This window comes from Schistocerca americana, chromosome 2 (genome assembly GCF_021461395.2).
Source record: "Schistocerca americana isolate TAMUIC-IGC-003095 chromosome 2, iqSchAmer2.1, whole genome shotgun sequence".
In the NCBI taxonomy this organism is placed as follows: domain Eukaryota; kingdom Metazoa; phylum Arthropoda; class Insecta; order Orthoptera; family Acrididae; genus Schistocerca; species Schistocerca americana.
In genome coordinates, this window is record NC_060120.1 from 92,207,846 (window position 1) to 92,234,021 (window position 26,176).

Consider the following 26,176-nt stretch of genomic DNA (forward strand, 5'->3'; position numbering starts at 1 on the left):
GACTTCTTAAAGTAAAGCAGACAGTTTTGTAGGACCTTCTCCCCTGACGCCGCTACAGTGGTCCTCGGCGCTGTTAACTGCCTACTCCTCGAACTTGTTCAGCGTTATGTTATGTCGTTGAAGTCCCATTCGTAGACTCCTTCTAATGATAAAGAAAGAGTGCAAAATTTAATTGAAAAACTCTTTGTAATAATTCTAAGGCAGATCATTAAATGTAAGAAACTATTTTAGTGAAAATCGTCCCTCAATATGTTCGTTCTTGATGGGCGTATTTCGAGTGAGCAGTCTCATATGCCTCTCACTGAATTACACGTTTTATTCTGTCCGTGACATAGAGATATTAACTTATGTAATAACAGACTGGACCAAGATACCGTTCAGTCCAGCAGTATCATTCTGTTTACGTCGAAGATAAGATGAGGTGGCAAGGGCACGCTCCGATGTTATTTCAATGGGACCACCGTCACAAGCTGTACGATCACCCGGCTCTCTCAATTGAATGACAGTGTCTATCAAAAAGAGACACAGGAATTATTGTACCTTCAGTGTTCACGACATTTCACTGCCGCATTCATAGTAGTAATTTCCTGGAGAAATGATGATCAGGTATGTCTAAATGTCGTTTACTGTTTCAGTCGCGGACCGCAGTCTCTCCGGACTGACCGATATTGTTGAACTTTTTAAATATTTTCGTCTTCCGAAGCACCCCATCTGCAGTAATTGTAATACAACTTCTAAATATTATCTGTCACTTTTTGTCTTTCTTCTAATGTCATAGGAATAGGTACGTCTTATGTTCCTTTCCCTTTTGTTTTGCTCCAAATCAGCTCTAAGTTATTTAATTCAATGTGAAAAAGCAGCATAGCAGTTTTCTTTGTAATGTTTTACGGTATTCACAGAGTGAATAAGATAGCCCTCAACCAATGACACCACCTTCACTATGTTTACGCTTAACGTTCCTCTCTCTCTCTCTCTCTCTCTCTCTCTCTCTCCCTCTCTCTCTCTCTCTTTATGTTTGTGTGTGTATGTATGTATGTGGCTGTGTTTGTGTGTACGTTTCAATTATTTCTTGTGTGAAATGCGCGATGACAGAAGCTGGCTTCTTCTTCTACTGTATCAGAAATGAAGCACTAGCAAACACTTTTCAGGATCCAGTCGAGGAATGATCTGAGTGTCTATTGTTTTAAACTCTTACTGTCCATTTCTGAATAACAATGCAACGCTTTTCATCTTACTGTAAGCGAGCAAGGAAATAAACAGGTGCAAAACTGGCGTCTCAAGTTGAATGCAAAACGACTAAATGTTAACCAGCATATTCATTCGAATGTAATCCTTGAAAATAATCATCTTGCCATTATTAAATCACAGTACAATATACATTGGTATGCTTCTCGTGTAAATAAGATAAAATTTGTTTGAATTCCGGAAATTTTTTTTCATAAAAACCTAATATACATCTTTGGTTTGTAGTTCGCAAGTGATTACCCATCTGGTTTGGTAGCTTCAGATACCAGCAATCACTGAATAATGTGCCATCTCTTCCGTGATCTCCAAACCCATCAAAATTTAACATTTATCAAGTGCCTAGTCCACTTCTAGCTTTGGTACTTTTCCTTATTCTATTGTCAATAAACTGAATTATTTTCACTGTAGGCAATAGCACTTGTCTGCGAAGACTTTTCCCCACGGCGATGTAAGAGCGAACTTTGCTTTCAACTAGAAGCTGGCTGTTCCTGGTCACATGGAAAAATGGCTTTGTCGAAAAACATAAAACTGACACATACTGCGATATTTAAGGCCAACATGAAGCGCTAATAAAAGATTTGAGCGAGTTTCAACAATTACTCTTGTAACTGCATTAGTATTCGTGGCAGAATATAACCATACCTGTCAGATTTAACAACATAATCATCTATGCATATGACTTCTAGGAATTTAGATGTATGAAAGTTCTTGACGTATTAAAATGGTTTTCTAAACCTGGAGTACACACTTCACGCATACGTTGGCCTAATGCCGGTTATTTATTTGGTCAGGGTGGTGCGTTCGTATATAAGGTGCCCCATTTATCTTGACCACCCTAAACAACTGTTAGTCCAGATGCAAATTACAAAATGTTTCAAGCAAATGTTCTTTATCCGTCAGCGGGACGTCAATCAGCATGATTGCCTTCGTTGTAGCTTTATTTTTTACAAGTATATGAACAGTGGTATGACTTTTATAAATGACACCCTGTATTTTTTATTCGGTAATTCATTTCCTCTTGTAAAGATCAGAAATGTATCACAGTGTACCATTCACTGAAACACTACGTTTTTAATCACATAACACAAGACTGACTTTGAGCCCGGGATCACAAACTCGTCCACTTGCTGGAGTTATCAGTAAACAAATAAAACCAAGCAAAAACATAACAAAAAATTACATTGACTCTCCTGTACCATTGCCCATGAGTAGAACATTCAACGGTGCTCAAAGTGGTGACCCCGGACACCGATACATTAGTGCACTCGTTGAATGAATGAATTATTTACTTCTTCCAGTGTTGCCTGCTGAATAGAATTACAGGCAATCACGATACGTTCCTGCATCTCCTCTGGAGTTGTTGGAATATCGTGATAGACAGCGTCTTTAATGCATCCCCAAAGAAAAAAGTCCGCCGCGCGGCATTAGCTGAGCGGTCTAGGGCGCTGCAGTCATGGACTGTGCGGCTGGTCCCAGCGGAGGTTCGAGTCCTCCCTCGGGCATGGGTGTGTGTGTTTGTCCTTAGGATAATTTAGGTTAGGTAGTGTGTAAGCTTAGGGACTGATGACCTTAGCAGTCAAGTCCCATAAGATTTCAAACACATTTTAACATTTTCTTTTTTTAAAAAAAGTCCAGAGGATTGAAATCAGGAGACGTAGCAGGCCAAGTAACTTCTCCTCCTCGACCAATCCATCAGGCAAGATACCTTCGGTTCAGTGCACAACGTGCAGGCAAGGCATATTGTGCTGGACATCCATAGTGTTGATACCACATAAGCATTCTGGTTCCTAGCGACACTTCATCCAGAAGAGGAGGAAGAATTCGCCTGAGAAAGTTGGCATACGCTGTGCCGTTTAGACTACCATCGATGACATAAGGGCAAATAATTGTAGTACCAAGCATCCCACAAAGACGTGTTAACTCTCCATTGACGCTGATGTTCCACATGTCTAAGCCATTGTGGGTTGTCGCTGGATCAATAATGTATGTTCCTTGTATTTAGCTGTCCTATTTTTGAGAAGCAACATCCATCGGTAAATAGGACATTGGAGAAGAAGTTCGGGTTGGCAAGGATTTGCTGCTGTACCCACTGACAGAACTGTACACGAGTCTGGCAATCATTGCCAAGCAATTCTTGATGTAGTGTACATGGTAAGGACGGAACCGGTGATGTGTACGAATACACTAGTTTTAGGAATGGCAATCTCGTGTTCAAGCTGTCGTGTGCTCACAAGTGGATTCATAGCAACGGAATCGAGAACAGTAACTTCGGCAGCTTCGTCTGTGAGAGTGCTACGACTATTGCGTTGGGAGTTGAAACAACTCGTTTCCTGAAGCGTCGCAACAAGACGAGAAAACATCCCTCGGTAAGGTGAGTTCCTGTCAGGATATCACTGTCTGTACAGTTCCTCTGCCTGCGTAGCACGTGGATGTGTTCCATTACCCCGAGTACCTTCACTAAGCGCTGGGAGCCTCAACATCAGTGTTGTGTTTTGTAATTAATAACGTTGTGTTTCAGTGAATGGTACACTGTGGTACATTTTTGAATAGGCCTTTAAAAGAGGAAATGAATAACGGAATAAAAAATACAGGGTGGCATTTAAGAAAGTCATACTGCTGTTCACATCTTTGTAAATAACAAAGCTACAACGAAGGCAATCGTGCTGATTGATGTTCCCCTGACGGCTAAAGAACGTTTTCTTGAAACATTTTCTAATTTTCATCTGGACAAACAGTTAGTTAGGACGGTCAAGATAAATGGGACACCCTGTATTACTGAAATGAACCAAAACATTAAGGAAAATAAATGACCCCGTTTCCACTTGTAATATTTCCATAACGAATCAATTAACTAGTACACATGAAGAGAAAAGGAATATTTAGTTTGCACAATTCATCAACTATAATAAAACAAAACTAACGCGCAACGAGCGAATAAGTTACATTGTTTGTTGACAAAAGCCGTGTAGCATTGCCTTGTTTCTCATGCTACCTTTTCCCCTTCAGTTGCGCTATTTTTTCTCAAGTTAATTACGACATGAAGGATTAGCCTTACACACATAGCGGCTCAACGAGCTTTTTGTAGAACAGAATCTTCACTGTTTGTGGAATAATAAGAAATTTCAGTGGGGAAAATTTACTATTGAAGCAGATTACGACTGTATTTCAATAGGCTAACGACCTCTGTGACGGGACCTCGAGCTTAATGAAAGTATCGAGCTCGCTACTGTTAAATGTGAGAAACTTTCTTATAATTAAATAGGTAAGAAACAGATTTATGTTAGCATTTTTGACGACGTCATTATACAAGGCCGAGTCAAATTATAATGTGACCACTGCCTACGCTCGATGCCACCGTGCAGTAGCTACTCAGAGGCGGCAGGTGGAAGCATTAGCAGGAGAGCGTACAAAATGAGTCGATAGTCGAGGCAAACAGTGCGGTCGTTGTCGTAATGCGGAAATGAAGCCTGATTCATGCACCCATACTGTCCGAGTTTCATCAGCAATCCTTTCGCGATCTCTTCACTCTGGATGGGACATTGGACCAACAAACGTATGCATATATGCTTAGGGACCATGTCCACATCTACGTGTGTGAGTTTTTCGTCGGCATAATGTCATCTACCAGCAGGACAATGCAACATGTCACACAGCTCGCTGTGTACGTCAGTGGTTCTAAGAGCACCAAGATAAATTTACCTTACTCCCCTCGGCTCCAAACTCCATGGCTTTAAACAAAATCAAGACTCTGTCGGACCACCGCAATCGGGATGTAGGCACTAAGGATCCTTAACCGAGAATTCTACGCAGCCAACCACGCCACTGGCGTCGAAATGGTTTCACATCCCTCTCGGTACCTTCCAAAAAAACTATTAACTCTCTTCCTGCTCGTCTAGCAGCATTCCATTCTGCAAAAGCTGGTTTTCCAGGCTTTTCACAGGTGGTGACATTAAAGTGAGTAGACAGTGTAAATTAACTGCTGCACTACCCAAAATTGTTTCACTACTGTTAGCCCTTGATCTGCTCTCTTTGCTAGCTTTCACGTAGAGTTAATATAATTTAATTACGAACTGCCTAGTCTGAAACTGTGCTAAATTTCCTGCTTGATTATCAGGAGCATTTTAGGTGGTGCTGATAAGTTCCTATGGCACCAAACTGCTGAGGTCATCGGTCATAGGTTTAGCGGAGGCGATTTACTGATGTAATGAGGCAAAACTGTCATTTGAATAATGCCCAAAATAAGTGGTAATTCTACTTGTTATCGGCTACACAATACCTCTGTCTGTACTTTGCTCAACGAGCAAATGGTAAACTCAGGAACAAAAAGAACTGAAACAAGTTAGACTGAAATTATTCATCTAAGCCCGCCTGTTGCTTGAAGTAAAGAAAATGAAGAAAAACGTGAAATACAAGTAAAGATAACGTGTATGTATGACCAATATTGGCAACTGGTAAGATGGAAGAGGACACACATAACAGTAAGTATATAACAGTTATACTTGAAACCGTTAATTTATGAAAAATAGCAATTTATCTTTAGGTACTTCAATTCATTCAAATATATCCTCCGCTTACAATCTTTCGAATATGTTCTATTTTATTATTACTCTTTTCTGATATTTCATTGTAAATTCACTTCTTTTCCATGCGGTGTTAAGCTGCTAAATAGACCCACGAGGAAACAATGTCCGGTTATTGTTTGTATCGTTAAATAGCTCTCATTTTTTCATCAGCCTGTGGCACCATTAATCAGCAGCGTCTATAGAAAATTAATGCGTAAGCTTAGCGAAATCACTTCCTTTTTTTACCGAAGTCGATAATTGGCCATGTAAGCGAAAATTACATGAGCGGCATAAAATACTAGAACAAAATGCGTGATACATTAAAGGTCGCGTGATCGGCTGCTACTGCATACATCAACAGATATTTCCGCCCCAATTAAAGTTCCTCATTTTTGCAATGGAAATTCATTTACTTCTGTGGTCTCATGTACCGCCAATACTGAGATAATCACGTGGCAATAATTATCTATATTAAGCGCAGAAATGTTGGTTTAAAATCAATGTTAGAAAAAACACATACACACACTATATGTACAAGATTACGATAGTTGTTCACGAAATACAAACGCAGCATAATTCATTCGCCATCAGGGATTATTTTGGATTCGTAGAAACACTTTACAGTGATAAATTTTCCGTTTAATATATCCATAGCCAGGAGATAACCTTGAACAGATGTGGAATATGTGACAAACATGGCACGAGATTCGTATTTTAGGATAGAATTGATACACTTAAATTTAGTGTTCGTTCTACTGATTAATAATGGGATCGTTTCCTGAATATACAACATATTCATTGCACTGAAACTCTGCGGCAGATTACAGCTTTGTGCGGGATCAAGGCCCGAACTCATGACCTTAGCCGTTCGCAGGCAAGTGCTCTACCGACCAACTACCGAAGCACAACTCACGACAAGTCCTCAAAGCTTTAATTCTGCCAACGCCTCATCTCCTACTTCCAACAGACGTTCTCTTGCGACACTTGCGGAGCTAACGCTCCTGAAAGGATGTTGCGGAGTTGTGGTTCCTCTAGGCTCTGGCCAAACCACGCCTCGCTTATCATCAATGTCTTGCGACATCGGAATTCAGTGACAGATTTTCGATACTCCATGAACAACGAAGAACTATCTAAACGAAGCTGTCTAAATATTCATTGAGACCTTGATAAGATTTAAAAGTGGTGCAAAAACTGGCAACTTGATTTAAATGTTCATAAATGTAACGCTGTGCATTGCAAACAACGAAACAACGTAATTCCACATGAACATAATGTCAGTGAGCCACAGCTGAAAACTGTGTCCATAATTCAAAATCCAATGTCAAAACGCTGTAGATGGAAAACCACAGCTCAGAATGACGTCAAATTTGAACAGAGTATTACTCACGCAGAGATAAACGTCGGGGAACAAAAACAACTTCAAGGAAATTTTACCAATAGATGACGCTGTGAGCGTCTTTCTGTAAGTGGGGTCGGCAACAAATGACAAATGGTTCTCAGTACGACAGCTACGGTTTGATTTGCACATTACGCCATCCGCACTGTTCGTTGTGCATGATCCACAGGTTCTGCAGTCAACAGTTGTGACACTGTTAGCTTTGTAGTCCACCCACCGCAAGAAGGTCGTACCACAAAGAATGAGAAATATTGGTTTTAACTGTCCTGAGGGCAAAATCAGTACAAAAACGAAAGTGGCATCAGTTTCTAATTTTTGTTAGACTGGCGCAAGACATTTTTTGCATGATCTCCACCGTTTTCTGCCACAAGTTGAAATCGAGAAACAGCATGTTCCGAAACTGATCGGAGCGTCTCGTGGGGCACGTTCAGGATGAGTTACGCAATGCATGCCGTCAGTTCAGCTACGTTCGTAATTGGAGCACTGAATACATCTTGCAGGGAATCCCACGGCCAGAAGTCACACTGATTAAAATTAAGTCATCCGGACAGCCAAGCTCTAGGGGGATTGCCGGCAGATAATTCTAGACATTCCGAAATGCCTCTGCAGCAGCCGCTTCACTGGCTGTGCAACGGGGGGAGGAGCGCCGTCTTGCATAAAAACGATTCTACCTACACGCCCACGTTGTTGAAGGATTGGAATGAAGCTGGTGTGAAGAGGACTCTCACAACCATTACCAGTGACTGCACAGGCAATAGGACCCACAAGACTTATCTTCTCGAGAAAATAGGGTCCAACGATAAACGATGCCGTCAACGCACATTGCATCTTTGCCGAATGAGGAATTTCCGCTTGAGGTGAATGCGGAATTTACGTTGACCTTATTCTGAAATTCTGCGTGTTGCCATGTCCTTGGAGATGGAAATGGGCTTCGCTTGTCTACAGAATGTCCCATGACCATTCATTGTTCATTTCCCTTTGAACAAGAAATTCCATACCGAACGTTTGTCCTATTGGAAGGTCAGCAGGAAGAGTCCCTGAACATGGGTTATTTTATATAGACAGCGATGTAGCATGTTTCTTAGGATTTTATGCTCCGTGCTCGAAGGCATGTCCGACGTTCGAGCAGTTCCCCGCGCGCAGCATATTTCGACACCACCGGTCAACCCCTCATTCAATGATGTTGCCACACCTTCGATAGACGTAGAATCAACTGCTTTCTTCCCTCTGCCACAATGTACTTAGAAAGAACCTGTCTTTTCGAATTTCGTAAGCCTTTTCACGTGATCCCCTAGCAGACATCGGGCCACTGACTTCTTTATACCCTTGAGTGCCCAGAACTGCAACTTGCTTTACCCACGACCAGGCCAACGTGATTGTTCCAGTTAATGTACCTACTGATCGTTACTACCAGGTGCTTGTACACAGTGTTCATAATTAAAGTTCCAGTTTCAAAACGGGAGAAAGAGAATCACTGTTCAGAGAGGCGACAATATGAACAGCGTATTAATGACGCAGGAAGAAAGTCATGAAAAAAATAACGAAAATTTGATCTGTAGATGATACTTTAAGTTTCAGAATATACACACCAACTGACGCGCGGCACAGGGCTGTTCTTCGGTCTGCGTCTGAGACGTTGAAGTTGAGAGTCATTTTTCTTGTAAAAGAGCTTTACTTCCAGTGACACAATCCTTCATTGGAGAGTCCGACATCTCAGACGCAACCTAAGGAACAGCCCTTGCCGCGCGTCTGTTGGTGTGCATATTCTGACACAGTGCCATCTACTGGTCAAATTTTCGTTATTTCTTTTTCATGACTTCCTCCTACGTCAATAATATGCTATACAAATTGTCGCCTTTAGGAGCAGTGAATCTCTTTCTCCAGTTTTGAAACAGGAGCTATAATTGTGGACACCGTGTACAAACACCTGGGGTGTAACGATCAGTAGGGACTGGAAATGGAACACTTACATAAGCTCAGTCGTGGGTAAAGCAATCTGCAGACTTCGGTTTATTGGTAGACTGCTAGGGAAATGCAATTAGCCCCAAATGAGACTGCGTATAAATCGCTCGTATTGTTCAAATCTGTGGGACCCATACCAAATAGGGCTAGCAGTGGTTATTGAACGCATACAGAGAAGGGCAGTACGAATGATCACTGGTTTGTGTGATGCGCTGGAGAGTGTCTCAGAGATGACGAAAGAAATGAACAAGCAGACAGTTGAAGATAGACATAAATTACATCGAGAAATTCTATTAACGAAGTAACAGAAACACCTTGATATAGTAACTCTAGGAATGACCCACAACATTCCAGCATATAGGCCCCATAGTGATCGTAACGGAAACATTATATTAATTACAGCAGTCATAGTGGCATTTAAACAAACTTACTCCCACGCTGTATACGTGAATGGAATAGGAAAAAACTCTAATAAGTGGTGCAGTGGGAAGTACCCTCTGCCATGCACTGAGCAGTTGTTCGTGAAGTATAGATGTACATCCGGATATAGAGGAGTGGTTGTTTTCACTAGCTTCAGCAGGATGGAGCCCGTGCAACATGCCATGCTCTAGCTGCGTAGTACAAAGAGCGATGTATATTTTACGACAGATAGGAGTGGATTGACAACTAAGTATATTGCAAGTGAACACATGTAAATGATTTATACATTCCCATAGCGGTACTCAAAGCTACAAGAAGCAAATTAAAATTCACGTCAAGCAATAGAAACATCGTATCTCGTCTCACATTTCTTCAATAAGTAGAAGCCCTTATACAGATCAGAAGAGGGTCATATTTTTTAATTTACATCATGATGAGGTGGAAAATGATGAACGGCACTATAATTAGCTTCCCTTCAACTAAGTGTGAGCAAATTATAAGCTTCCATTTTACTACACGTAAGCAAATGACTTGTTTCCTACTTCGGAGTGATCGCAACGAAGCCATACCAGTCTAACCACTCCTCAACAAAGCTTCATCATGGCAAGTAAACTGAAATGACGTCACCCAACTTTGCATTCTTTGCTGAATATACGCGACAGCATGGACCTCCACCAGACAAGTAGGTAGACTCCAATGTAGGCTCCAAGAACGAGGCGTATTCAGAGGCTAAGGTTCGATTTGGAGATAAATGGAAATAACTGTTAAAATCCGATGTAACTTTGCACAGATGTGTTGGGCAGTGTCTTCAGAGTGCCTGTCGATCGCTTCACTTCGCTCTTTTCAGTTCGGAACGCAAAGTGATCAAGGTGAAATGCCTAAAACAATAGTGTCTCTCCCAAAGTATGTGGATGTGATGAGAGATTGCACCTGAAGCTATGCAGCCCACATAACATAAATGTCATGCATTTCCTTCTCCAAGACAATTTTCAGTCGCATTCACCAGGGCCACTGAAGAAGCTCCTGTAGCGTTTTCAATGGGAAGTGTCTGATCATCCACAATACAACCCTTAATTTCCTCCCTCCATTGTTCATCTCGGCTCAAATGAACCGCTGGTTATGAAGACAACATTTAGGCACAAACAAAGAATGGTACACCAGCGTAGAGAATTAGTGGAAAGCATAGACGACTGCTTTCTGTGAAGAAGATCCTGGAAAGCTTGCACAGGACCACGGCATAGGTCTAAGTCGGAGCAGCGACTATTTAGGGAGGTAGCTGGAAGGTGTGGCTAACTGTTGCGATAAAATATTTTGATTTTGATTGCGGTTTTCATTTCGCGACCGATTGAATCTTACTTTCCGAACAGCCTTCGCAGAAGGACCACGTCGGCTGCAACCAACGAACGATTTTCATTGGGCGAAAGGAAAGTGACTCCACAAAGGAGCAACATTGCTTCGGGGATAAAGAAAGGAGCTTATCTCTGTTAGTCGAAACTAATTATAGCAGATTCAAGTAAAGGATTGCAACGAGATATATCGCTGTCTACTAGCAATAAAATATAATGGATAGAAATGGAAGGGCCGAGTGAGTAGGAGGCTTTCGCAGTGTCTCTGCCAGTGTGAGGTATGCATCGCTCGCCATTGCTAATATGAACTCTAACATTGCCACAAACGAAAGTTAACAGTCACTAAAAACTATCAGGTAACACGAAAGACACTTCCCACTGAGTTACTATGTAAACTAAGCAGTTGTTGAAAATAATACTTAAGTTCAACTGCTTTACTTTTCAGAACGATTTCTACCTCCTAATGGTGGATTAACTATGACATCTCTATTAACAGATAAACTGGCAAATATTTTCGTCACTCATTTAGAATATAAATTCTTCAAATATTTCCTTGAAAATAATGCCTGTATCTGTGTTTCAAACAGTATGTCGATGATGTTCTCATCTTATTCTTTGGCTTACGGTATACAGGCCAGCATTCATATGCCTTTAGTAATATCCACAATAATATATTCATTTACAGTTGAGCAACATCAAGGTAATTCATTAATTTTTTTAAATCTTTCTATTACCATGCAACAGTACAGACTATTTTGTAATTGGTCATAAACCTACATTTTACGAAATCACTGTTCACGCCCTATCATCTCATCCCACTCGATGTAAAAAGGCCTTCTTTCGATGTGTAACAAATAGACTCCTTCAACTGCCACCACATATTCGCAAAGTAATAAAGGAACTTAACTGGTTGTGTAACACAGCCCAACGAAACGTTTATCACGGAATGTAGACTGACGAAATTACAGTCTCATGAAGCTTAAAAAAAATTAAAACCACAATAAGAGGAATTGCGTGACAACATCCTATTGCTCGATTTCACGACCACCTCTTATATTAAGTCAGAAAATTGTTTTCAACAATGGCAGCCTTCACTGATACTGTTTTAACACACTATATTAATACAACACAAGACTTAATCCAAAACCGCGCCATGTACAAAATTTAATGCTCTGGCTGTAAGGCTAGCTACAAAGGACACAATTCGACGTCAACCGAAGTGCGGCCGTTCGTACATCATGCAGACGACACGTACAGTCCAAGAGAGATGCGCAGGGCACCGCAGGTCTCTTACAACCTAATAAATCTGCGGTGGCAAGCACTGTATTGACAATGGGCGATAATTTCGAAATTTTATCCTCGACTTCATCTTTCTGGGACTCAGTAGTGAAAGAAGCAATTGAAATTCGGTTGGCATATGTTACACCGCTTTTCCGCCTATCAACGTCTCTGGTGCCTTGTGTATCCTTGGCTGCATACGCACTGGTTTGGTCCTCGAGTTTAAAAGGACGAAGCAAGAACTGGAGCGTTAGTCCCCTCGGCTCACTCTGAAGATGGCTGGACGGCATTCAGCCGAAATATTAGAAGAAGAAACTGAATTTATGCGGCTGTATGCCCGAAATTTTATGGAACAGTCTTTACGCCGCAAAAACATCAAGATGCAAATCTCGTAATTCTTCATTCTATGAAGACAAGATGCGTGTTGTGTACATAGTTACGCGTAGTCAGCGCGTACACAACTTTCCCACTAGAGCGCGCCCCCTAAGCCTAACAGCACAGGCGCAGCGCTCGTCCGTACGTGCACTACGAGATGGCGCTGCCTTAGAGACGGACCAAATTCTGCTTCCGCCGATCCGCGTATTAATATGTAACGCAGCCAATGAGATTGCTGCTAACGTAGAACCTTTTCTCCTCGCGTATCACACTCGCGCAGTGATAACTGAACGCTCAAGGTATTATAACGAGTGTACAGACCTCCGATTAGTCAGTCTGCATTAGTCTGCATTTGTCTGTAGTCAAGTTTCAGTCTGCGCCTAATAAGATTACCATATTTCTGTACATAGACATGAACAGAAATGTATAGACACTTGTCAAGTATCAGAGATATGTGAGAAAAAGATTAATGTACCAAGACCAAAGGAACTTCAGATTGTCAATTGTAAACAGCATCCAGAATCAAGTTACGTAATATCTATGATTTTTATTATTTTAATAAATGCGTGTGAAAATTAATCAGGTTCTGTCAAAAGTTGGTCACCGTCAATCTGCTACTCTAAGCGTGCAATTGGCATTTCTATCGTCTGACCTAACGGCAGAAGATAAACACGCCACGATAAGACCACGAGACGCATTGCTGACACTCGCCTACTTCGCTAGAGCGATAAGTCAAATAATCTGATGGTGTGTGTACCGAAGGTCTTACAGTACACACACCACAATGCGTTACGGACATACGTCAAGAAACAGAAATTAAGACGCGAACCTGTAGCTCGTGTAACACAGGATCTGTGAAGGAATGTGACGGTGTCCGAGTATTTGTCTTTAGCATTATGGGGAAACCGCGTAAATCCTGTGTCTGAATACGTGGTCGCAATGCTTCTGTATGGGGGTTCAGACTGACAACCACAGGGGAACCTTAATTGTGAGTTACGACGATGATGGGAAGTTTTTCCCTTCTTTCTTATCGGCCTATAGCTTACAGCATACAGCGAGCTTACTTATAAACAAAATATGAAAACAGCACATTGGCATTATATGTGAATACTTGCGGTAGCGGTGAATGAGTTGAAAAGTCTATGGTCCTGTGTTGCTAACAGCAACGCTGGCAACGGATTGCCAAACTCCGCTTTCCGTCAAGAAGACTACAATACTTTCTTGTAATGTGGGGCACCCAAAGAAATCCGATCTGTGTCCTCTTCTTCTCCGCATGAGAAGAAAGATGTCTCTTCTGTGTGCAATCTTCAGGATACTTCCGGCATACCAGTAGTTAAATTTGAATCCTGCCATCATAGAAATGAAATGCGGGGACATAGGATTTCGTGAAACTGGTAACTAGCTGGTGCAATATTTCCCACTATTATCAGTTACTTTAGTTGCTTCTTTCGACTTCCCTAATCAGTACAATTATTCCACAGCATAAATTCACTCAATCAACGTTAAGAACTTGGTATTCTTCATGCATCGATTCCACCACTTCGACAATCTGTAACATCACACAGTGCAGCATTACAACTGTGCCGAAGATAAATCCGATGCAAGGAGGAAACAACTGCTGTACCACCCAGAACAATCATATCCTCTTCAGTCCTGCGGCATCATCCGTGATACCTCCAGGTTTTACTTTTTCCCAAGCAAGTATGCAGTTGAACTTTTCCTCGCCTGTGATACTATGTACGAGAGACATTGCGCTTGTCGCAGCTCACTTGTCAGTCCTTCTGCCGAGTGCAATGAGGTGGCTGCACTGATTGTAAACTTCCCATTCTGCCACTGAACAGGAATCTACGTAATTGTGAACAATGTGGGTAATGTTTTGATTGTATTTTTGTTTTAATGCAGCATAAAACTTCATAATTGTATGTACAAACGGCTTGCTTAGGTCCGAAAGTGTCCTATAGGAAATAACCTATAAAAATTCACTAAAGTTTAAAAATGTATTGTAAGGATCATTCACAGTAAACTCACATCACTGCAAAGCAGTTAACACAAACATTGCTGAGTGGCGCTTTTACTATGTGCTCGGCACTGAAGAGAATATTACGATTATTCTTTTAAGGATGCACAGTGCGTTACTTATTAAAGTCTCTACACTCAGTGGTGGTAAGGAGAACGCTACATCTCTCCTTGCTGTGTCCTCTTCTGGATCGACGACGCATTGAAGAAACACGATTTCATATTCCAATCACGGGAAAACCAGCAAGATAAAAAATATTTTTCGGTGCCTCGCTTTCGAACAAATCAATTCCGTGTGGTCCCCCGTGGGACACGGCAGTCGGGACGAGTATCGACTACAGCGAATGCTTGCGTTCCCCCGCCGGCGCCGGCAGTCTGCCCCGCGTGTGTTTGTGCGTTTCTTGTTGGCTGAGTCCGCGCGTGACCCGCCTTGGGAAGCGGCGCAACACCCCCTTCAAGGTTTGGAGGGAACTGATAGCAAGAAGCGTCGGTAGGGAGCAAGCGGAGAAGCACTTCGACTAATTTTAGACTCATTCCGAAAGTCATGTCATGAGGAGGATGACTACTCATGGAAATTAAAGAAAGCCGTTAACAAAACAGTTATTTCATCATATGGTGTTGTACCTACTACCACCTCAAGGAATGCCCCAGACTCTGGCACTAAACCATTATCACCCTTCACAATATCATGCTCTACGTAACATATTTCGGAGAGCAGTCGTACTTTTCAATAAACAGATAGACTTCTCACACTCACCTAAGCCCACAAGCTATTCGCTTAACGTTAGTTTTTAACAAAATCTTTAAAAGAATATTGACCTTATGAATGCATCATTACTTTGTAACATAGCTGCTAATTACGAAAAAATGTAGCTTTTTTCTCATCTATTCCATCGGAGACCAACTTCTTTGCCTTACCCACCTTGTCTTCCGTCCGCCCCTGGTAGCTGAGTAGTCAGTGTGACGGAATGTCATACCTAACGTCCCGAGTTCGATTCCCGGCTGGGTCGGAGATTTTCTCGGCTCAGGAACTGGTTGTCGTGTGTCGTTATCATCATCATTTCATCCCCATCGACACGAAAGTCGCCGAAGTGGCGTCAACTCTAAAGACTTGCACCAGGCGAACGGTCTCCCCGTCAGGAGGCCCTAGCCACACGGCAATTCCATTTCCATTACCTCGTTTTCCATCAAAAATAAGCAAAAACGCGCCACATTTGTTTCCTTGATTTCCAAAACACTATTCACTAGGTACTGCTTCGCGGACTGCTCTTGAAGATACAAACCTATGCAGTCACAGTTAACTATATCCGCGTTGTAGTATTTTTCCTTCACCATCGTTCTATAGACAAGAGCACCTAAACCGCACCTTTCTCCCTACGGTCAGTGTGCCTCAGGGCTGAGTTCTGTTCCCTTTTCTGTACATACTGTACACCGCAGGTACTGACTGCTGTGCATAACTGTGCGTATGATCGTCAAAGTGCATCATCTCGTGACACATAGTTACGAAATACACCTACAGCGCCGACAAAATTAATGGTACAGCGATATGCACATATACAGATGGCTGTACACAAAGTACAAAACGGAAATGCACTGGCGGAGCTGTCATTTGTACTCAGGTGATTCACGTGAAAAGGTTTCCGACGTGATTATGGTCACACGACGGGAATTAATAGACTCTGAACGCGGAACGGTAGTTGCAGCCGGACGCATGGGACGTTATATTTAGTAAATTCAGTATTACGCGGTCCACAGTGTCAAGTGTGTGTCGAGAATATTAAATTTCACGCATTACCTTCCACTAGAAACAGCTTAACGATGGAGAACAGTGGCGTTTGCGTAGAGTGTTCAGTGCTAACAGTCAAGTAACACTGCATGAAATACCCGCAGATATAAATGCGGGACATGCGACGTACGTATGCGTCAGGACAGTGCGGCGAAATATGCCGCTAATGCCTATGGCATCAGGCGACCGACACGACGAGGCTTTCGCTAACAGCACGACATCGCCTGCAGCGCTTCTCCTGGGCTCATGATCGCGTATGTTGGATCTTAGACCACTGGAAAACCATGACCAGCTCAGAAGAGTCGCGATTTCAGTTGGTAAGAGCTGATGGTAGGATCCGAATGTGGAGCATACACCACGAAGCGATGGACTCACGTTGCCAACGAGGCACTGTGCAAGCTCTTGATGGCTCCATAACGGTGTGAGCTATGTTTGCATGGAACAGACTGGGGCTTCTGATCAAATTGAACCGATCATTCTAGGAAAACGGTTATGTTAGGCTACATGGAGACCACTTGAACCCATTAATGGGATTCATGTACTCAAACGACGATGAAATTTATATGGATGACAATATTGCTTGTCGCCGGCCGGAGTGGCCGAGCGGTTCTAGGCGCTTCAGTCTGGAACCGCGTGACTGCTACGGTCCCAGGTTCGAATCCTGCCTCGGACATGGATGTGTGTGATGTCCTTAGGTTAGTTAGGGATAAGTAGTCTAGGGGACGAATAACCTCAGATGTTAAATCCCATAGTGCTTAGAGCCATTTGAACCATTTGGTCCGACACGATATTACGAGGTATTCTATTCGATATACAGCAATGTGTAGAAGTGTTTTGTGACTATGTATCACGTGGTTACGCATTTTGACGATCATGCTGCGCACAATGAGAAGGAATGGTCCGGATCTCTGTATGACGAGGCGAGAACAATGTAGCCACATCTGTCATAGATTCACCTGAAAGTGGACCATACCCGAAAATTAGTAGCACTGAATGAAGTATAATTTTAAAATGCAGTTGGTGATGGCTTCCTCATATGGACAGAGCGTTTGCATTAAATCTTACAGAGAACCAGTTCCAACCGGAATTAAAAATGGCAAACGTGCTATAAAAAAATCTGTGTTTGCATAGAGAATCTAATTGATAATCTAGGTACATCAATTGAACATAAGATCAAATGCAACACAAGAAGTAGATGTCAAATATGTTAGCATTCTATACAGTGTGTCTCACGTGAAGTGGCCAGTGTTCACGGATAGGACACAAACGATGAGTCGAAGCAAATCTAGTAAAGAAGTGCTCTAAAAAGCATTTATAAATGATTATAGCTGAAATTCTCTGTAGAAGGTATAACAGGCATCAGTATGTGTTCAAATGTGTGTGAAATCTTATGGGACTTACCTGCTAAGGTCATCAGTCCCTAAGCTTACACACTACTTAGCCTAAATTATCCTAAGGACAAACACACACACCTATGCCCGAGGGAGGACTGGAACCTCCGCCGGGACCATCCCCACAGTCCAAGACTGCATCGCCTAGGCCGCTCGGCTTATCCCGCCCGGCAGCCATGAGTATGCATCAGCGTTGTTCGTATTTAGTACTGTTAGCAGGACTAGTAGGTTACGTACGTACGTGAACAATGCCAGATGCTAAGTAATCACAGTGAAGGACATATGGATGTAGCACACACGTTTGAAAACTCATCGTCAGCGTCTGACAGAGTTTGAAAGATGCTTCATTGTGGATCTCCATTTATCCAGCTGGATGAGCCATGCAACATCCGGATCTGTGGGGGGTTTGGAACGCGACAGGGGATTGATTCTGGACTGCACGATCAACCACGAATGACCACCGAAAGGCAGTCCGCAGCTCGTGGTCTCGCGGTCGCGTTCTCGCATCCCGGGCACGGGGACCCGGGTTTCATTTCCGGTGGGGTCATGAATTTTCAGCTCCCTCGACATCTCTGGGTGTTTTGTGTTGTACTTATCATTTCATCATCATTCATGGAAGTGTCGCGATTGGACTGAGAAAAGGTTGGGAATTTGTACGGGCGCTGATAACCACGCAGTTGAGCGCCCCACTAACCAAATATCATCACCGCAAAGGAGGATCGCATCATAGTGCACCAAGCACATCATATCGTCTTCTCATCGGTGTCTGCCATCACATAACAGGTAATGGACCCTGCGCAACATCCTGTGTCAAACAAAATTGGTCAGAGACTACCAGCAGCCGGACCAGGGAATACAATTGTAAGAGTAGGCTACCGTCAATACCACAACACATACAGCTTCATTTGGAATACTGCTGTGAATGTGAAGCCCTGACTGCTGACGAGAGTTGCGTCATTGTGTTCAGCTATCAACACCGCTTCCGCATTACCTCACTGGGGAACCGTGCAATTCTTATAATGTTTTGGAGTGGCCTGGCGGTGTTACTCCCGGCAGCATGGCCGTGGGAGCTGTCAGGTATGATTTCAGGTCAAGGCTGGAAGTGGTTGAGGGAACTCTGACGGCACAACGGTGCGTCACGGACATGTAGCCCCCTCATATGATACCTTCCGTGCGATAGTGTGTTGCCATTTTTCAGCAGGACAATTATGCCGTACATTAAGACACATTTGAATTTCCCACCACCGGAACCGGATTTTCTGGCAGTGTGTAGTAGCACGCTTCACAGCGGGTCGCCTTTGGAGCGCGGGCACCGATGTGAGTGTCTCTCGGGCAGGTGTCGTGAGGCAAGGCAGGGCAGGCTGGCATTTCGTGGGCGGCCACAGAACAGGCGAGACAAACCCTGGAGACGAGAATGCCACTGAGATAAGAGCAGCGTGGGAACTGCAGCAGTGTATGGCAATAATCAGCATGGGGCGTGGCCAGCAGTAACGCGGAAATCGTCGAGCTGCGGAAATGGACTGTCTTCTCATACGTACTAAGTAGTAAGCAGTAATGATGGACAAGTGGTTTACGGCAAAACAGAGCACAGCAGGAAGTGACATGTGTTTAGTTGGGCCTTGTCTGCTATTGGCTAGTGGTGGTGTTGTAAGAGTTTGGGTGGCTAGATTATTGTGCGGCAGTGTCCACCTGGATTTGCGAATGTGGCTTGATTGTTGTACGAATGCAAGGTGACGCTGAGAGGAACAAGATGTATCTAAAGTGCTGTTAAAATAGGTATGTTCAAAGTGTTTTTATTTTGCACTGTGTACCCGAGGTGGCATAGAGGGTAATATTTTTGATTCTGAACTTGTAAATATCCGGAGCCCATCGTCCGATGACAGTGTACTACCATAAGCTGTTTTGTATTGGACTTACCTCCATTTTCTGTTATTGTGTCTTTGCTTACGTGCATGTTTTGTGGCCAGTATAGTAGTTGTAGTTCCGTGGAGCTGCCCTGTACTTGGGGGCCTGGTGTTGGTAGTATCAGATTGTACATAGTTCTACTGAATTAGGTGCTTGCATTGGTTGCTTTTAGTTTACCCCCGTAAAACTATTAACGTGCAGAAACTATATGACTCTTTTGTTTGATGCCCACTTGTCAAGCTAACCACTGGCAGAAACAAATTGTTTTCTTTATTTTGGAGCCATCTTTATTCATATAACATAAGGACGTGTTTTACATATATTCTGTTTTACATCATTACTGATTGTGAGATTATTGCATTTCTGTTGGAGCAGCATACTGTTTGATCTGTTCACCTTTAGATTCCTGGAACTATTTTTCTTGAAGTTCATTGTGAAGGCTTAGTATCTGTATGCACTCTGGTATCTGGTGTTGTAATATACTGCGTAACAAACGAAATATTAAGAACACGCTTGCACAATCCCCTGCCAAAATCCACTCCACTGACGCAATGCTCGTACACACAGAATACGTATACAAATGAACTCTGCGTGAGGTTTACATACTTCCGTCACCAGCATTATCTACCCCGAGAAAATATATGCGAAACCAGCTCGGACGTAAACTGTGTCCTAGTGCCTGTTCAAAAGGCTCTGAGCTCTATGGGACTTAACATCGGAGGTCATCAGTACCCTAGACTGGGAAACTACTTAAACGTAACCAATCTAAGGACATCACACGCATCCATGCCCGAGGCAGGATTCGAACCTGCGACCGTAGCAGAAGCGCGGTTCCGGTCTGAAGCGCCTAGAACCGCTAGGACGCAGCGAGCGGTTCCTACTACCCGTATCCAGAATATGATGCACCAGTTAACAACAGTTTTGAACCAGCCTGCCTAAGGAGAAGATACAACGGCTTATGACACTCTTCCCAACCGAATAAGTGGGTTCATCCAGATCAGAATGGGTCACTACGTCACACTGATAGGTGGGCTCGTACAGTCATGTTCTTTGTAAATTTTACTCGGTCTGGTAACGACTGAAATAACATCACATACCCCCTCAACCAGTAAAGCTTGGTTTCGTGTCCTCTTCCTCACTGGAGTGCTTAACTGTTTTTCCCAGAGAGTGTATGCTGCTAACGCTGTTCTGTAGCAAGAAGACAAAATTTAACCATCAAACATTCTTAGCAGCTTTACAGATATGTACTGAAGAAGCAGGAGAAAGGACTAAGTAAATTAAAATCAATTAACTCTAGATTGCCCCAAAGAGTCAGTATAAATATTCGCAGTGAGTGTGCTTTTACTTCAGCATTACAGTGTATTTATGTGTTTATGTTAAAAGGACGCAATGAAGAAGAACAAAACCGTATGAACGTAACAGTACATTTTTAACGATTAAAAAGGTACCCTAATAACCGTAACATGCACTTTAACATATTCCTGTGGTCCGGAAAATGCAGTGCAGTAATAAGTAATATGTAACTGTAGGCTGATTTCGTTCAATACCCTTGTAACATATTAAATTACTGGGTTAGTACATAAGTTTGTACCGTTTTTCCATAGCTTTAATAAACCCAACAGATACGCATAACAGAGACGTTAGTCCTTAATATTATATTTTCTTACACTAATTACAACAGTCCGTCAGTCCTAGTTGAAATCACGTTGTTTTGAAGCGAAGAACTTGATGGGCCATGTTCGGAATGAATTTTCATCTGGAAAAGAAATTCCTTGAAGGTCGTTCGATACAGACCGGAAAAGTGAAGCCTAAGGATGTAAGATCAGGTGCATAAGGAGGGTTCTGAATGACTTCCCAAACCATCTGCAGTATTTCTAGTCAGAATAGCAGAACGCGGGCGGGCGTTATCCTGGAGTCCCGTCATTTAAGCGGTCTTCCTGATCGTTCTTCTCGGATAGCGTCTGCAAGACATCTTATCAGTCGACCACAAATGTCAGCAGCGATGCTTATACCTCGCGGAAGCAATTCGTAGTACACCACACCGTCGCTGTTCCAACAGACGCATAACATCACATTTTCCGGATGCACACAGATTATTTGTACGCGGAGTTGCTGCTTCGTTTCGCCTTGTTTCGCCATTCCTTTCCTTTGCTTATGTTACCATCAAGACACCACTTCTCCTCATCAGTAATGATGGTTGGTCAGTAGGCAATTGATGACGAGCAAGCAGAGATGCACGAATGGCCACCCGCAGATTTTTGTGATTCTGGCATAGATCAAGCGGTACCCACACATCCGATTTCATAAGGTTCTCCATCTCATTCAAATCTAGCACAATGGTGGAATAATCACAGTTCGTCACATTTTCCAGTTCTCGGGCACAATGACGTGGATCCTAGGGGATTAAAGTGACTAAATGTTTTTCATAACATTCCGAACGTCTTCCTGAATATGGAGAGTCATTAGTGTGTAAGGGAGTCTGCTCAAAACCATTTTATTGTCCTGCTCTGTCCAGTGGCATCATCCTCAGACAGAGCGGGAATTTTTATGGCTGCCTCTGCTGCTCTCACCCTTCTATTGAACTCAAACAGAAGGATGTTTTGGAAATATTCCGATTTCTCCACTTGGCACTATATTTTGTAGTGTCAACAGCTCTACTCACTACTTCGAGATGACAAATGACAATATGTAAACTCAGCAACAGTGAATACAAATAAAAAATTCCACTCGATGAATAAATCCGTAGCAATCGGAAAACAAACACGTGAAACAAAAACTCTAAGAACTTTTGCACCAACGTAATACATGGCAGCCACGTCGTTTTCTGTATGATTGAAGACATTTCCACGTTGAATACTTTGCTTTTACGAAACCAGGGGTCAGCATTTGGTGACCATGCATGCACTTAACTTCAGTAATGTCCCTAATCACAGATTTTAATTACCAATCATTAAACAGAAACCAAATCTGTGATGACTGTAGGGAAGTAGTAAAGCATAAGTAATAAAAGGTAACGTAATCTGAGGATGCTCTGTTGGCAGTGTGGGTGTGGGCATCACAACGTCGTAAATTGCAGCTGAACCCTTAGCCAAACAGAAAGTTGGCCAATAAGGCGGTACGTAATTACATCCCACCGTGAAAGAGGTCGTTAACATGCTTTAACTCGGTAATGCGCGACCCAGAAGAAGCCGAGTCCGCAAATTTTGGAAGAAATTATTATCACCACAGCTTCGTGTAAAAGCAGAAGTAGTAACGTACAAAGCATCTTTGTTAGGAGATTGTGCCAAAATACACCGATCTTAATTCGAAATCTCTAGAAGTTGTTTTACAGTTTACTGCTAATGATAATAAGAATGCAAAACAAAGCGGTCTATTTCGTGATGTCAAGTCTCGGATGTGGAGAGTGTCCCATTCGTCTTTACCACATGAAATACATTTTTGGCCATAACAAAAATAAAAAAGATATCAGCCAAATGTTACATAGTTGTCAGGGGGATATTAACCAGCGTAACTGCCTTTGTTCTAACTTTGTTCGCTGCGGAGTCTTTCTGAAATAGCACTCTATATTTTTTACTCGGTAATTCACATCCGTTAACCGAGAGTCGTCCGAAAACGTGTCCCACTATACTATCCACTCAAATATGACATTATTAAAAAGCGTAACACAAGACGGACTTTGACTCTCCTGTACACAGTGCAAGTACTTTGTATAAAGTAATTCATCCACTTAGTGGAACTGACATTATAAAAATTGAACACAACTAAAATGTACACTGGTCCATCAATCAATTACGTCACTGTTAACTTAAATTACTTTCGTTGGTGAACATTGTTATCACATAAACCTTAAGCTGAAGTCTTTAGAATGACCAATGTGAGGTTTACAAGTATTTCCATCCGCTGACTGTCAACTCCAGAGGGTGGACGAGTTACGTTACACCAAGTACCTGCACAGTGTGCCAGTTAGGTAACCGAATTCATTTTTTCTCCATATGTAAAGCAGCATTTCCTGTCATATGTGGCACATCTGCCGACGGAGTGCAATGATTGTGCTTGCAGAAGCGTATCGGAGCACACCGTTCAGCGCAAGTTGCTGAAAAGGGCCTCTGCGGCAGACAATCTCTGCATGGTCGCATATTATGACAGTGATGTGTTCCACTGGATTCGTATCAGGCGAATTTTATAACCAAGACATCAATGTGAGTTAACGGTTATAGTGTCATTTTGGTCTTGTGACATGGACAGCCATTCTGTTGGATGATTCCATCGCCTTTGAGGATGATATCTGGAGTGAAGGGATAAAAATGATCCACAATAAGGTCCATTGAGTCCACAGTTACCGCGGTCCCTTCGATTAGCACAACAGGCCCCAGGAGAATCTTCCCTTCGTCCGTGTTCAGCACATATTTAGCCCATTTCTGCCTGAATTATTTTTTTTCTTCTGGTTTCTACAAATTTGATATTTATGTGTTTATTGTCATCAAAGGAAAGCAATACAACAATCAAAACAAAAAAATAATCAATAATTGAAACAGAAAAGGGCGTAACATATATGTCACGCTATGCAGAACAGACATTTTAGGCAGAATGTATAACAGCAAGTAAAGTAATACACTGTATGTGATTTACATCAAGTTCAGGCGACAGCACTCACCTTCTGTGATATGGCACGAAACATTCTATGCACACACCAACATCACATTTGCAGCACATTGTTCTTGTGGTTCCTTTGCAGTTCTCTGCCGCACAGCGTCTTCTTATTTTCTGTGGCACCATGGCTACCAGATGATTTGTTGATCATATCTAATATCATGCAGCACTCTGTCTTGGTTTGAATTACCTGCAGGGCGTCCAGGACCTCTCGGTACTGCAGCATTGGAGGTCAGGTAACATTTCACAATGTAGCACCGGAAGTGCAGCTGAGGCATATTTATACCAGTCTTTCTATGAAGAAGCCACCCATTATGTATAGAGAGATCTAGAAGCCATGTAAAAATTGGCCACCACAATTTCTTTCCTCTGACACTCACTCTATATAACGCTACATTTTCATCCATTTGGTCAGTTCCTCCCATATTTTTGTTGTATTCTCCAATTACATTAGGACGAGGTACATGTATTCTTTTCTTCTCTTGTCTAGAGTATCGGGTAACGGTGCTGACTGGACTGATACCATGGCTTGTGGAAGCAATTGTTACTGTAGAATTATCTAGCCATCTGGCAACGATTATTCCATTTTCCTTGCTGCTCTTGTAATCAAAATCTTCTGTCTTATTCCTTTTGGACATAGTGTTGGAAAGTATGAGATGACATTCTTTAGGCAGACGATTTACACGAATAGTCCCAGTTGCACCAAAACCTCGTTGCTTCAGGTAGATCAACAATGTTTGTAGTGTAAACAGGTTGTCAAATTAAAACCTGTAGGGAAGATGTTTGTTCTTTTCAGGAAGCGAATCGATCATTTGAATCAAAGGAGCAGCACATTTTCCAAATGCTTTCTCATATTTTTCATTCCTCTGAGGATCAGCTCCTTGGTATATTTGAAAGTCCACTAGATAACCCATGGTTGTGTTTGGACACCATGCTTTGTACCCAAATCTAATGGGCTTACCTTTCAGAAACTGTTTACATCCATGTCTGCCAAAATACTTTATCATGCTCTCATCGTAAGACAAATCTTGCTCAGGCAGAAAGTGGAGAGCAAACATTTTTGCAGCATATTTATTAATGGACGAAGTTTCCACATTCTATCATTAGCATCTATTCTTGTGTTGTCACATGAGTGAATGAATCGCATAGTTGTTTCAAACCTGTCCCTTCTCATCGTGCAGTGGACTCTTTCGTTTCTCATGTCCAATCTAGAATCCCAGTAGTATCTTCTGCTACGTAAAGGATTATAGCCAGAAAGAATTAGAATTCCTAGAAAAACTTTTACCTGGTCATGTTATTTATGGATCGGAGCAGTTCTTGAACAAAACATACTTCGTCGATTCAGTGAGAAGAAATTCAATTACTTCGTCGTTCCAAAATAATTCGAAGCTCTGAACCGGAGACAAGTTTCTGTATTTACTATAATGACTCTCAGGAAATACAGAACTAACACTACGCAGATCGTCTTTTTTCCAGTCTCTGATTACAGTTTTTAAGATCTGTGACTTTTCCTGTTCATCTGGTTTATCATCAGGAGAGAAATTAATCTCACGTTCACTACCTAACCTGTTTTTGCTTGCTAGAACCACTTCTGCACCAGCCTGGAGTTGCCTTGGTCCAAGATTATCGACGTTTCCTCCCCCATCTTCTTCCCCAGAATCTTCATCCGAATCCCCATTAGCTTCAGGAGGTTCAGTAAATATATCTGTTGCATCTTCGTCCTCCCCTTCAAGAATGGCCAGGATCTCATGGAGAGATAGACATCTAAAGAGAATGAATCGTTAGTTTCATAGTTTTGCCTAGATTGACATATATGCAACACAAAATTAAAGCTGTATTTGGAG